This window comes from Schistocerca gregaria, unplaced genomic scaffold, assembly GCF_023897955.1.
Source record: "Schistocerca gregaria isolate iqSchGreg1 unplaced genomic scaffold, iqSchGreg1.2 ptg000470l, whole genome shotgun sequence".
NCBI classification, from domain to species: Eukaryota; Metazoa; Arthropoda; class Insecta; order Orthoptera; family Acrididae; genus Schistocerca; species Schistocerca gregaria.
The window spans coordinates 6264765-6280301 of record NW_026061884.1 but is presented as its reverse complement, the minus strand read 5'-3'; the positions used below and the strand labels follow the sequence as shown (position 1 = coordinate 6280301).

General features: G+C 26.9%; 1 long non-coding RNA gene across 1 annotated transcript in view; it reads left to right on the top strand.

Moving 5' to 3' along the window:
• LOC126313207 (uncharacterized) overlaps nucleotides 1-15308 on the top strand; it is a 28946-nt gene extending 13638 nt beyond the window's left edge. Inside the window, exon 2 of the long non-coding RNA XR_007555079.1 lies at nucleotides 15233-15308. This is a non-coding gene — a long non-coding RNA (uncharacterized LOC126313207). The remainder of the gene's footprint in view (nucleotides 1-15232) is intronic.
• The last annotated feature ends 229 nt before the right edge of the window (nucleotides 15309-15537 follow it).

The window sequence follows — 15537 nt, the reverse complement described above, 5'->3', positions numbered from 1 at the left end:
GGGTGACATGAAGAATAGATAAACTCTATTTTGATCCATAATTTATGATCATAAGATTAAGTTACCTTAGGGATAACAGCGTAATTGTTTTTGAGAGCTCATATCGACAAAGCAGATTGCGACCTCGATGTTGGATTAAGAAAAATTTTGGGTGCAGGAGCCAAATGATTAGGTCTGTTCGACCTTTAAATTCTTACATGATCTGAGTTCAGACCGGCGTGAGCCAGGTCGGTTTCTATCCTAAGATTGTTAATCCATATTAGTACGAAAGGACCATATGGTTACAATATTTTTTGTTATATTGATTAATATTAATTTATTTACTATTTTGACAGATTAATGTGTTGAATTTAGAATTCATTTATGTAGATTTTTTCTACAAATAGTATTGATACTTTATGATTTATTTATATTTATTTTGAATTTTCTTTTATTGGTTATTTGTGTTTTAATTAGTGTTGCCTTTTTAACTTTATTAGAGCGTAAGGTTTTAGGTTATATTCAGATTCGAAAGAGTCCAGATAAGGTAGGTTTTGTTGGAATTCCTCAGCCATTTAGAGATGCTATTAAGTTAATTTGTAAGGAGCAGCCAATTCCTATTATATCTAATTACCTACTTTATTATTTTTCCCCTGTTTTTAATTTAATGATTTCTTTAGCCGTTTGAGTAATTTTTCCTTATTTAACTTATATGTGTTCTTTTTCTTATGGATTTTTATTTTTTTTATGTTGTACTAGATTAGGTGTTTATACTGTTATAATTGCTGGTTGATCTTCTAATTCAAATTATTCATTATTAGGTTCTCTTCGTTCTGTTGCTCAAACAATTTCTTATGAAGTTAGTTTAGCTTTAATTTTATTGTCTTTAATTATTTTAATTGGTAGTTCTAATATGTTTGATTTTATAAACTATCAGCTTTATTGTTGATTTATTATTATTTCTTTTCCTTTAGCTTTAGCTTGTTTTGCTTCTTGCTTAGCTGAAACTAATCGTACTCCTTTTGATTTTGCTGAAGGGGAATCTGAGTTAGTTTCAGGATTTAATATTGAGTATGGTGCGGGTGGTTTTACTTTAATTTTTTTAGCTGAATATACTAGAATTGCCTTCATAAGAATGTTATTGGCTTTAATTTTTTTGGGCGGTGATTTTTATTCTTTTATATTTTTTATTAAGCTTGCTATTACATCTTTTGGTTTTATTTGGGTTCGTGGAACATTACCACGGTTCCGTTATGATAAATTAATGTACTTAGCTTGAAAAAGTTTTTTACCTTTATCTTTGAATTTTTTTATTTTCTTTGTTGGTTTAAAGATTTTATTTATCTCATTTGTTTAGTGAAATCTTTTGAGAAAAGTTAATAGAAGAGTTAAACTTCTAATTTTATGTTTTCAAAACATATGCTTTTCCTAAGCTAATTAACTTTATTCCTTAATTAATTTATCTCATGCGTTTGCGACATGGACATTAATTAAGAAATATGTGAAGTAAATAATTGTTAAGATTTGACCTGTTATAATATAAGGTTCTTCAAGAGGTCGTTTACCAATTCACGTTAGTAAGCATACAACAACTACTATAATTCAGAATAAAATTTGATTAATAGGGTAAAATTGAATGCCTCGGAATGGTGTTTTATTATAAAATGGTAAAATTATTAAGATTCTAATTGATAAAAATAATGCAATAACACCTCCTAACTTATTAGGGATAGATCGCAGAATTGCATATGCAAATAGGAAATATCATTCTGGTTGAATGTGAACTGGTGTTACTAATGGGTTGGCAGGTACAAAGTTATCTGGATCTCCTAATAGGTAAGGATTAATTAAACATAGTATAATTAATAATGATGTTATTATTACAAATGTAATAGAATCCTTAAAGGTAAAGTATGGATGGAATGGAATTTTTTCAATATCTCCATTTAGTCCAAGAGGATTATTAGATCCTGTTTGGTGAAGAAAAAATAAATGAATTGCTGCTATAGCAGCAATAATAAATGGTAATACAAAATGGAATGTGAAGAATCGATTTAATGTTGCATTATCAACAGCGAATCCTACTCATACTCATTGGACTAAATCTGTTCCTAAGTATGGGAATGCTGATAATAAATTAGTAATTACTGTTGCACCTCAAAAAGATATTTGGCCTCAGGGTAAGACATATCCTATAAATGCAGTTGCTATAACTAAAAATAAAATCTCTGTACCAATTATTCAGGTATGTATATATATATAAGATCCATAGTAAATTCCCCGTCCTACATGTAAGTAGATACAAATAAAAACTATAGATGCTCCATTTGCGTGTAAGGTTCGGATAATTCAACCATTATTTACGTCTCGGCAGATGTGTACTACACTACTGAATGCTATTTCAATATTTGATGTATAATGTATAGCTAAAAATAGTCCAGTTACGATTTGAATTACCAAACATAACCCTAATAGGGATCCATAATAAATAATAAATAATACTAGTATACCACCAAGAAATGTTAAAAATAAAATATATGATAATCAATATCTTTCTATTATTGTTCCTGTTATTAATCCAACTAGGAAGGTTTCAAGGATAATGAAAAGCATTATTGATATTGGGTGTCTTAATTTAATAAAATTAATATTTATTACATTTGATAATGATATAATTATTATTTTGATCATTTCAGGGGTTAGTTTATTTAAAAGTGGGGGCTGGACTTATTTCCGGTTTACAAGACTGGCGTTTTTTTTAAACTATTAAAACTAATGTTTATATTCTCTATTTTTACTTCTTTATTGATTTATTTTGCTGGTGTTTATGTTTTTTCTTCTAAACGTAAACATTTATTAATGGTTCTTTTGAGATTAGAATATATTGTTCTTTCTTTATTTATGTTAGTTATTGTTTTTCTTATTGAGTTTGATTATGATTATTTTTTCCTGTTATTTTTTTAGTTTTTTCTGTTTGTGAGGGTGCTTTAGGTCTTTCTATTTTAGTTTCAATAATTCGTTCTCATGGTAATGATTTTTTTTATTCTTTTGGTTTATCTTTATGTTAAAGTATTTATTTATAACTATTTTTTTGATCCCTCTTTGTTTATTAAATAATTGTTGATGGTTGGTTCATTCTTTAATGTTTCTGTCGGGTTTTGTTTTTATAATTTGTGTTTATTCATATGCTGATTTGAATATAATTAGATATTATTTTGGTATTGATTATTTTTCTTTTAGTTTAATTTTACTTAGTTTTTGGATTTGTTCTTTAATAATCACTGCTAGAGGTTCAGTTTATTTAAGTTCATATCATTCTAATTTTTTTGTTTTTATGGTTTTGATTTTAATAACTATGCTTTATTGTTCATTTGCTAGATTAAGTCTTCTTTCTTTTTATATTTTTTTTGAGGCTAGATTAGTTCCTACTTTACTTTTAATTTTGGGTTGGGGTTAACAACCTGAGCGTTTGCAGGCTGGTGTTTATTTAATTTTTTATACTTTGGTTGCTAGATTACCTTTATTATTAGTTTTATTTAAGGTTTATGATTTTTCTAATACTTTATATTTTCCTTTATTGGTTGATTTTGGTTCTTATTATTTTATGTTTTATGTATTTATAATTTTGGCTTTTTTAGTTAAGATACCTATGTTTTTGGTTCATTTATGACTTCCTAAGGCTCATGTAGAGGCCCCTATTTCAGGTAGAATAATTCTTGCTGGTGTTTTATTAAAGTTAGGTGGTTATGGTATTTTTCGTGTTATAAAGGTTATTTCTTATTTGGGTTTAAAGTTTAATTATTTTTGATTGTCTTTAGGTTTATCTGGGGGTGTTATTGTAAGATTTATTTGTTTTCGTCAGGTTGATTTAAAGTCTTTAATTGCATATTCTTCTGTTGCTCATATAAGAATGGTTATTGGTGGATTGATGACTATGAATTGATGAGGTTGTGTAGGTTCTCTTTCTCTAATGGTTGGTCATGGTTTATGTTCTTCTGGTTTATTTTGTTTATCTAATATTATGTATTATCTATAGGAGCAGTATTTGCAATTATAGGAGGTGTCATTCAATGATATCCACTATTTACAGGATTAACTATAAATAATACATGATTAAAAATCCAATTTACAATTATATTCATTGGAGTAAATTTAACATTCTTTCCTCAACACTTCCTAGGATTAGCAGGAATACCTCGACGATACTCTGACTACCCAGACGCATATACATCATGAAACGTAGTATCAAGAATTGGGTCTACAATTTCTATTGTAGGAATCATTATATTCATTGTAATTATATGAGAAAGAATGATTACAAACCGAGCAATTATATTTAGAGCTAACATAAGAAGATCAACAGAATGACTACAAAATAACCCTCCTGCAGAACATAGTTACTCAGAATTACCATTAATCTCTAGATTCTAATATGGCAGATTAGTGCAGTAGATTTAAGCTCTACAAATAAAGGTTTGACCTTTTATTAGAAAATATTTATTAATGGCAACATGATCAAATTTATCTCTTCAAGATGGAGCTTCATCATTAATGGAGCAATTATCATTCTTTCATGATCATACTATGGTCGTATTATTATTAATTACAGTAATTGTAGGTTATGCCCTAAGTTATATATTATTTATTGCCTATACTAACCGTAATATACTTCATGGACATTTAATTGAAACAATCTGAACAGCTTTACCTGCAATTACATTAATTTTTATTGCCCTTCCATCATTACGACTATTATATTTACTTGATGATTCAGTAGATGCAATAATTACAATTAAAACCATTGGACGACAATGATATTGAAGATATGAATATTCAGACTTCATAGACGTAGAATTTGACACTTATATAACACCAGAACAAGACCTAGAAAATGATGGATTCCGACTACTAGATGTAGATAACCGAACAATCCTACCAATAAATACAGAAGTACGAGTATTAACAAGAGCATCAGATGTTCTACACTCATGAGCAGTTCCTGCATTAGGGGTTAAAATTGATACAACGCCAGGTCGGTTAAATCAAGGAACATTCACAATAAATCGACCTGGATTATTCTTTGGACAATGCTCAGAAATCTGTGGAGCAAACCACAGATTTATACCAATTGTAATTGAAAGAACTTCAGTAAATTTATTTATTAAGTGATTATCTAAGATAATTTAAGGTGTTAGTTAAAATAAATAACATTAGAGTGTCAATCTAAAGTAACTAAAAAAATTAGTACACCTTGAAATTCATCAGATGACTGAAAGTAAGTAATGGTCTCTTAAACCAAATAATAGTAAATTAACGACTACTTCTGATGGGGAAATTATATCCAAATCCCTCAAATATCCCCTCTTATATGATTCTCACTATTCATTATATTTTCAGCTACATTAATCTTGTTTAATCAAATAAACTTCTTCTCATTTAAACCTAACCTTATTAAAAGAGCAGAAAAAGGAACAATTGAAATAAAAAACTTAAATTGAAAATGATAACAAATCTATTCTCAACATTTGACCCATCAACTAACATCCTTAATTTATCATTAAATTGAACTAGAACATTTCTAGGACTATTATTAATCCCATCACTATTTTGACTTACACCATCATGAATTAACATTATCTGAAATAAACTAAATTTAACCTTACATAATGAATTTAAAACACTTCTTGGACCAAAATCATTTAATGGAACAACATTCATTTTCATCTCAATTTTTATTATAATATTATTTAACAATTTCATAGGATTATTCCCTTATATTTTTACTAGAACAAGACATTTAGCATTAACATTTGCAATTGCCCTACCTATATGGCTAAGATTTATATTATTTGGATGAATTAACCATACTAATCATATATTTACACACCTTGTACCACAAGGTACACCACCTGCATTAATATCATTTATAGTACTAATTGAAACAATTAGTAATGTTATTCGACCAGGTACATTAGCAGTACGGTTGGCAGCAAATATAATTGCAGGACACTTATTATTAACCTTATTAGGAAACACAGGACCATCTATAGCAATAAACTTAATCTCATTACTAATTATTGGACAAATACTTCTATTAATTCTAGAATCAGCAGTAGCAATAATTCAAGCCTATGTTTTCTCAATTCTAAGAACTCTATATTCTAGAGAAGTATATTAAACCTATGTTAACAACTCACTCAAACCACCCATTCCACTTAGTAGACTATAGACCTTGACCATTAACAAGAGCAATTGGAGCAATAGTCCTAGTATCAGGACTAGCAAAATGATTCCACCTATTTAATATTAACTTATTCATAATTGGATTTGGAATTACCCTACTAACTATAATTCAATGATGACGAGATGTAGTACAAGAAGGAACATATCAAGGATTACATACAGGATTTGTATCAATTGGATTACGATGAGGAATAATTTTATTTATTGCATCAGAGGTATTATTTTTCGTTTCGTTTTTTTGAGCATTCTTTAGAAGAAGATTAGCACCAACAATTGAACTAGGAATACTATGACCTCCAATAGGAATTCAACCCTTTAACCCTATTAAATTCCATTACTTAATACAGCTATTCTTTTAGCATCAGGAGTAACAGTAACATGAGCACATCATAGTTTAATGGAATCTAATCATACTCAAGCACTACAAGGATTATTCTTCACAGTGTTATTAGGACTATACTTTACAATACTTCAAGCATATGAATATTGAGAAGCACCTTTTACCATTGCAGATGCAGTTTATGGATCAACATTCTTTGTTGCAACAGGATTCCATGGTTTACACGTAATTATTGGAACAATCTTTTTACCAACATGTCTACTTCGACTCTCAATAAATCAATTTTCACCAAGACATCACTTTGGATTTGAAGCAGCAGCATGATACTGACACTTGGTAGACGTAGTATGATTATTCTTATATATCTCTATTTATTGATGAGGTAGATAATTGTTTTTCTAGTATAAATAGTACATTTGACTTCCAATCAGAAAGCTTGATATAAATCAAGAAAAACAATTCTAATTCTATCAACAAGAGTTTTCATTAGATTTATTATTCCAATAATTGTTATAATCCTGGCAACAACACTATCAAAAAAATTAATTAATGATCGAGAAAAAAGATCACCATTTGAATGTGGGTTTGATCCAAAAAGATCAGCACGAATACCATTCTCAATACGATTCTTCCTAATCGCAGTAATCTTTTTAATTTTTTATGTAGAAATTGCACTAATTCTACCAATTGTAATTATTTTTAAAACTTCAGACATTATAATCTGAACAGTATCAACAATATTTTTTATTCTAGTTCTATTAGGAGGACTATACCATGAATGAAACCAAGGAGCATTACAATGAGCAGAATAAAGGGTTGTAGTTAAATATAACATTTGGGTTGCATTCAAAAAGTATTGATATTATCAATCAACCTTAAATAGAATAAGAAGCGAAATATTGCAGTCAGTTTCGACCTGGAAGATTGGTATGTACTACCCTTATTCTTATTAATTGAAGCCAAAAAGAGGCGTATTACTGTTAATAATATAATTGAACTATAATAGTTCCAATTAAGGAAATGTAAAGCCAATATGAAAGCTGCTAACTTTTTATATTAGCGGTTAAACTCCGTTAACATTTCTAGAATTTATATAGTTTAAATAAAACATTACATTTTCACTGTAAAAATAATATATCTATATTTATAAATACTTAAAAGTAAAAATACTTCCTTAACATCTTCAGTGTCACGCTCTAATTATAAGCTATTTAAGTAAACGAAAAACAATATTACCAAAATAAATATTCAAAAAATAAAAGTTAAAAGATAAATCTTGAAATTAGAATCATATCAACCTTGAATATAACCAATTAAATAAATAAATAATCTATATAAACCTTGACCACCAAGTAATTCACCTCAACCATAATCAAATGACTTAGATGAATAATAACCTATTTTTAAAGGAATATATCTAATAAACTTAGTTGAAAGAAAAGGTATAAATCATATAGAACCAGCAAATCTAACAAAAGAAAGTATACTTAAAGAAAATAAATTATGAGAAAAATCAAAATTAGAAATAAGATAACCTAAATAAGCACCTAAAATAACAACTGTAATAGTTAAAAACTTTAAATAATAAGGTAAAGCAAACACATGAGGAATAGGAAAAATTAATCAAGATAAAAGACTACCACCAAAAACAGCAACAAACAATAGACCAATTATTCCAAATGAAATATAATAACCCTTATCATCAAAAGAAAATCTAGAATAAAAATTATTATCACCAGATATTGAATAATAAAACAAACGAAAAGAATAAGAAGCAGTTAAACCAGTAGAAAAAAAATAAAGAAAAAAATTAAACAATTAATTCATCTTAAACAAACCATCTCAAGAATTAAATCCTTTGAATAAAATCCCGCTAAAAAAGGTATTCCACACAAAGATAAACTAGAAACATTAAAACAAACTGAAGTTAAAGGTATGAAATTAACAATTGATCCTATAAAACGAATATCCTGAGAATCCTTCAAATTATGAATTATTGAACCTGCACATATAAATAATAATGCCTTAAATAAAGCATGAGCCAATAAATGAAAAAATGCAAGCTTTGGATAACCTACAGCCAAAATTCTTATTATTAAACCAAGTTGTCTTAAAGTAGAAAGAGCAATAATCTTCTTTAAATCAACCTCAAAATTAGCGCCCAATCCAGCCTTAAATATAGTTATACAACCAATTAAAAGTAAAAATCAACCACAATTATAAGTATCCAATATTGGTCTAAAACGAATTAATAAATAAACACCAGCAGTAACAAGAGTAGAAGAATGAACTAAAGCAGAAACAGGAGTAGGAGCTGCTATAGCAGCAGGAAGTCATGAAGAGAAAGGAATCTGAGCTCTCTTAGTTATAGCTGCTAAAACAATTAATATAGTAATGAGCTGTATTTCAAAAGAATTAGAAATAAAATCATAATAATAAATATAATTTCAACCACCAAAATTTAACATTCATGCAATAGAAATTAAAATAGCAACATCACCAATACGATTAGAAAGTGCAGTTAATATACGAGCACTATAAGATTTTACATTATGATAATAAATAACTAAACAATAAGAAACTAAACCTAAACCATCTCAACCTAATAAAATTCTAATTAAATTAGGACTAATAATTAAAAAACCTATAGAAAGAATAAATATTAAAACAATAATAATAAAACGATTTATATTCTTTTCACCAGATATATAATCCTCTCTATAATAAATAACCAAAGAAGAAATATATATAACAAAAGATATAAAAATAAGAGATATTCAATCCAAAATTAAAGTTATAACAACTATAGAACCATTTAAATTGAAAAGCTCTCACTCAACAAAAACTCTATAATCAATTATTAAATAATAAATACCTAAAATAAAAATTATAGTTCTCGAAATAAACAAAAAAAAAAACTCAAATAACAAATAGAAAATAAATTCACGGCCTAAGATGAAAAACTTCATATCATTGATTCCACAAAACAATATTTTTAATTAAAATACTTAAGCAAACTAAACAAAGAAATATTCACCCTTTAAACAGAGAATATTTAAAGGCAATCAATGTAAAAGTAAAAGATGATATTCACGAAAATAACCAAGAGAACAAGTATAAACACCAGAATAATAATTCCCATGCTGAGAATAAGAATATATATACAAAGTATAAACAGCTCTAAAAAAAGATAAAAAAATCAAAGCAAAGAATCTAAAAGAAGATCAAGATATAATTCTATTTAATAATCTAATTTCACCTACCAAATTTAAAGAAGGAGGAGCAGCCATATTTGATGATCTTAAAAGAAATCATCATAAAGCCATTCTTGGCATCAAATTAATTATACCCTTGTTAATTAATAAACTTCGTCTACCTAAACGGTCATAAATAATATTAGATAAACAAAATAAACCAGAAGAACATAAACCATGACCAACCATTAGAGAAAGAGAACCTACACAACCTCATTAATTCATAGTCATCAATCAACCAATAACCATTCTAATATGAGCAACAGAAGAATATGCAATTAAAGACTTTAAATCAACCTGACGAAAACAAATAAATCTTACAATAACACCCCCAGATAAACCTAAAGACAATCAAAAATAATTAAACTTTAAACCCAAATAAGAAATAACCTTTATAACACGAAAAATACCATAACCACCTAACTTTAATAAAACACCAGCAAGAATTATTCTACCTGAAATAGGGGCCTCTACATGAGCCTTAGGAAGTCATAAATGAACCAAAAACATAGGTATCTTAACTAAAAAAGCCAAAATTATAAATACATAAAACATAAAATAATAAGAACCAAAATCAACCAATAAAGGAAAATATAAAGTACTAGAAAAATCATAAACCTTAAATAAAACTAATAATAAAGGTAATCTAGCAACCAAAGTATAAAAAATTAAATAAACACCAGCCTGCAAACGCTCAGGTTGATAACCCCAACCCAAAATTAAAAGTAAAGTAGGAACTAATCTAGCCTAAAAAAAAATATAAAAAGAAAGAAGACTTAATCTAGCAAATGAACAATAAAGCATAATTATTAAAATCAAAACCATAAAAACAAAAAAATTAGAATGATATGAACTTAAATAAACTGAACCTCTAGCAGTGATTATTAAAGAACAAATCCAAAAACTAAGTAAAATTAAACTAAAAGAAAAATAATCAATACCAAAATAATATCTAATTATATTCAAATCAGCATATGAATAAACACAAATTATAAAAACAAAACCCGACAGAAACATTAAAGAATGAACCAACCATCAACAATTATTTAATAAACAAAGAGGGATCAAAAAAATAGTTATAAATAAATACTTTAACATAAAGATAAACCAAAAGAATTAAAAAAATCATTACCATGAGAACGAATTATTGAAACTAAAATAGAAAGACCTAAAGCACCCTCACAAACAGAAAAAACTAAAAAAATAACAGGAAACAAATAATCATAATCAAACTCAATAAGAAAAACAATAACTAACATAAATAAAGAAAGAACAATATATTCTAATCTCAAAAGAACCATTAATAAATGTTTACATTTAGAAGAAAAAACATAAACACCAGCAAAATAAATCAATAAAGAAGTAAAAATAGAGAATATAAACATTAGTTTTAATAGTTTAAAAAAAACGCCGGTCTTGTAAACCGGAAATAAGTCCAGCCCCCACTTTTAAAACTTCAGAGGTGGAAAAGCTTCCATCATCGGTCCCCAAAACCGGTATTTTAAATAAACTAACCCCTGAAATGACAAAATAATAATTATATCATTATCAAATGTAATAAATATTAATTTTATTAAATTAAGACACCCAATATCAATAATGCTTTTTATTATCCTTCAAACCTTCCTAGTTGGATTAATAACAGGAACAATAATAGAAAGATATTGATTATCATATATTTTATTTTTAACATTTCTTGGTGGTTTACTAGTATTATTTATTTACATTACAAGAATTGCATCAAACGAAATATTTCAGCCTAAATCAATCACTATAAATATTACATTAATAATGTGAGTATTTATCATATTAATATTAATTATTCTAGATATATCTATATTTATAGACTTTTTCAAAAACACCGAAACTATAAATATTGATAATTCAATCAATTATCAAGAAATAACAATATCTTTAGAAAAATTATATAATAGACCAACATTCATTATTACAATAATAATAATAATTTATTTATTTTTAGCACTACTAGCAGTTGTTAAAATCACCAATATTAATCAGGGACCTATTCGTAAAATAAGATAATTACTAATGAATAAACCCTTACGATTAAGACATCCTTTAATTAAAATTATTAATAACTCTTTAATTGACTTACCTGCCCCAACAAATATTTCATTTTGATGAAATTTTGGATCCCTATTAGGGTTATGTTTGGTAATTCAAATCGTAACTGGACTATTTTTAGCTATACATTATACATCAAATATTGAAATAGCATTCCTTAGTGTAGTACACATCTGCCGAGACGTAAATAATGGTTGAATTATCCGAACCTTACACGCAAATGGAGCATCTATATTTTTTATTTGTATTTACTTACATGTAGGACGGGGAATTTACTGTGGATCTTATATATATATACATACCTGAATAATTGGTACAGTGATTTTATTTTTAGTTATAGCAACTGCATTTATAGGATATGTCTTACCCTGAGGCCAAATAACTTTTTGAGGTGCAACAGTAATTACTAATTTATTATCAGCAATCCCATACTTAGGAACAGATTTAGTCCAATGAGTATGAGGAGGATTCGCTGTTGATAATGCAACATTAAATCGATTCTTCACATTCCATTTAGTATTACCATTTATTATTGCTGCTATAGCAGCAATTCATTTATTTTTTCTTCACCAAACAGGATCTAATAATCCTCTTGGACTAAATGGAGATATTGAAAAAATTCCATTCCATCCATACTTTACCTTTAAGGATTCTATTACATTTGTAATAATAACATCATTATTAATTATACTATGTTTAATTAATCCTTACCTATTAGGAGATCCAGATAACTTTGTACCTGCCAACCCATTAGTAACACCAGTTCACATTCAACCAGAATGATATTTCCTATTTGCATATGCAATTCTACGATCTATCCCTAATAAGTTAGGAGGTGTTATTGCATTATTTTTATCAATTAGAATCTTAATAATTTTACCATTTTATAATAAAACACCATTCCGAGGCATTCAATTTTACCCTATTAATCAAATTGTATTCTGAATTATAGTAGTTGTTGTATGCTTACTAACGTGAATTGGTAAACGACCTGTTGAAGAACCTTATATTATAACAGGTCAAATCTTAACAATTATTTACTTCACATATTTCTTAATTAATGTCCATGTCGCAAACACATGAGATAAATTAATTAAGGAATAAAGTTAATTAGCTTAGGAAAAGCATATGTTTTGAAAACATAAAATTAGAAGTTTAACTCTTCTATTAACTTTTCTCAAAAAATTTCACTAAACAAATGAGATAAATAAAATCTTTAAACCAACAAAGAAAATAAAAAAATTCAAAGATAAAGGTAAAAAACTTTTTCAAGCTAAGTACATTAATTTATCATAACGGAACCGTGGTAATGTTCCACGAACCCAAATAAAACCAAAAGATATAATAGCAAGCTTAATAAAAAATATAAAAGAATAATAATTAAAGCCAATAACATTCTTATGAAGACAATTCTAGTATATTCAGCTAAAAAAATTAAAGTAAAACCACCCGCACCATACTCAATATTAAATCCTGAAACTAACTCAGATTCCCCTTCAGCAAAATCAAAAGGAGTACGATTAGTTTCAGCTAAGCAAGAAGCAAAACAAGCTAAAGCTAAAGGAAAAGAAATAATAATAAATCAACAATAAAGCTGATAGTTTATAAAATCAAACATATTAAAACTACCAATTAAAATAATTAAAGACAATAAAATTAAAGCTAAACTAACTTCATAAGAAATTGTTTGAGCAACAGAACGAAGAGAACCTAATAATGAATAATTTGAATTAGAAGATCAACCAGCAATTATAACAGTATAAACACCTAATCTAGTACAACATAAAAAAAATAAAAATCCATAAGAAAAAGAACACATATAAGTTAAATAAGGAAAAATTACTCAAACGGCTAAAGAAATCATTAAATTAAAAACAGGGGAAAAATAATAAAGTAGGTAATTAGATATAATAGGAATTGGCTGCTCCTTACAAATTAACTTAATAGCATCTCTAAATGGCTGAGGAATTCCAACAAAACCTACCTTATTTGGACCCTTTCGAATCTGAATATAACCTAAAACCTTACGCTCTAATAAAGTTAAAAAGGCAACACTAATTAAAACACAAATAACCAATAAAAGAAAATTCAAAATAAATATAAATAAATCATAAAGTATCAATACTATTTGTAGAAAAAATCTACATAAATGAATTCTAAATTCAACACATTAATCTGTCAAAATAGTAAATAAATTAATATTAATCAATATAACAAAAATTATTTTAACCATATGGTCCTTTCGTACTAATATGGATTAACAATCTTAGGATAGAAACCGACCTGGCTCACGCCGGTCTGAACTCAGATCATGTAAGAATTTAAAGGTCGAACAGACCTAATCATTGGGCTCCTGCACCCAAAATTTTTCTTAATCCAACATCGAGGTCGCAATCTGCTTTGTCGATATGAGCTCTCAAAAACAATTACGCTGTTATCCCTAAGGTAACTTAATCTTATGATCATAAATTATGGATCAAAATAACAAACATAAATAAATGATATAATAATGAAGAGTTTATCTATTCTTCATGTCACCCCAACAAAACATCATCATTAAATATAGAAAGACAAACAAAAAACAATATAAAAGTAAAATGTCAAGCTCTATAGGGTCTTCTCGCCCTAAAGAAGAATTTAAGCCTTTTGACTCAAAAGTTAAATTCAAAAATTTATTAAGGGACAGTTGATTTCTCGTCAAGCCATTCATTCCAGCCACTAATTTAGAGACTAATGATTATGCTACCTTTGCACGGTCAAAATACCGCGGCTATTTAAAAATACGCTCAGTGAGCAGGCCAGACCTCAAAATATAAACAAGAGGACATGTTTTTGATAAACAGGCGGAAATCAATTTTGCCTAGTTCCTTATAATAAGTTCACAAGGTAAAAATTTCATACAAATAAATATACTAATTCTATCATTATTACAAAAATTTTAAAATTAAATTAATAATCTTAATAAAAAACCTAAAATATTTATAAAATGAAAATAAAAAATAATGAACTAAAACGTAATCTTAAAGATAGCTGGTTTAAAGCTTACTATTATATTTCTATAAAATAAATTATAGGTTATTAACTTCAAAGCTTATCCCTTAAAGAATAAATAAGTTAATATTTTTACTTAAAAAATTAAATAAAAACAAATAACTTTAAAAAATTAAATTTTTTCTTAAGAAACTAGATATCTTGGGAAACGATTAACATCTCATTTCTATAAATAATTTAATAATAATTATGATACATTAACTATAAATTATTTATAAATCAACCCAAATCGAGACAAGTAAAATAAATACTAAAATTTTGATAAACCCTGATACAAAAGGTACAATAAATAAAATCTACTTAAAAAAATTTAAAATAATATTTCATAAAACACTTACATTACCAATAAACTCTAATTTAAAAAATCATTTCTATAAAATATACTAAGACAAAAATACAATAAAATTATTTATATTAAATAATTAAATAAACAAAAAATAAATATAATAAAATAAATAATCAAGATATCCTGATTTGCACAGAAAAATTTTCAGTGTAAATGAAACACTTTACTAATAAGTTATATCTTGAAACTCTTCCTAGATACACTTTCCAGTACATCTACTATGTTACGACTTATCTCAT